Source organism: Nannospalax galili, unplaced genomic scaffold, assembly GCF_000622305.1.
Source record: "Nannospalax galili isolate Female #2095 unplaced genomic scaffold, S.galili_v1.0 scaffold787, whole genome shotgun sequence".
NCBI classification, from domain to species: domain Eukaryota; kingdom Metazoa; phylum Chordata; class Mammalia; order Rodentia; family Spalacidae; genus Nannospalax; species Nannospalax galili.
In genome coordinates this window covers 349,926-350,190 of record NW_008356318.1, presented here as the reverse complement: position 1 = coordinate 350,190, position 265 = coordinate 349,926, and positions in this window count along the sequence as shown.

The following is a 265-nucleotide window of genomic DNA, read 5'->3' as shown; positions in this document are numbered from 1 at the left end:
TTTTTTTTTTTTTTTTTTTTTTTTTGAGACAGGGTCTCCCTGTAGCTCCTGGAACTTACTATGTAGACCAGGCTGGCCTTGAACTCACAGAGATCTGCCTGCTTCTGCCTCCCAAGTGCTGGGATTAAAGGCATGCACCACCACACCTGACTTAGGGCTGTTTTTAATGTATTTCACAGCATTTCAACCAAGAGGAGTATGAATTAAGAGGACTGGCAGGGAGTGGAAATGATATAAGTACAATATTCATGTATGAAATTCTCAA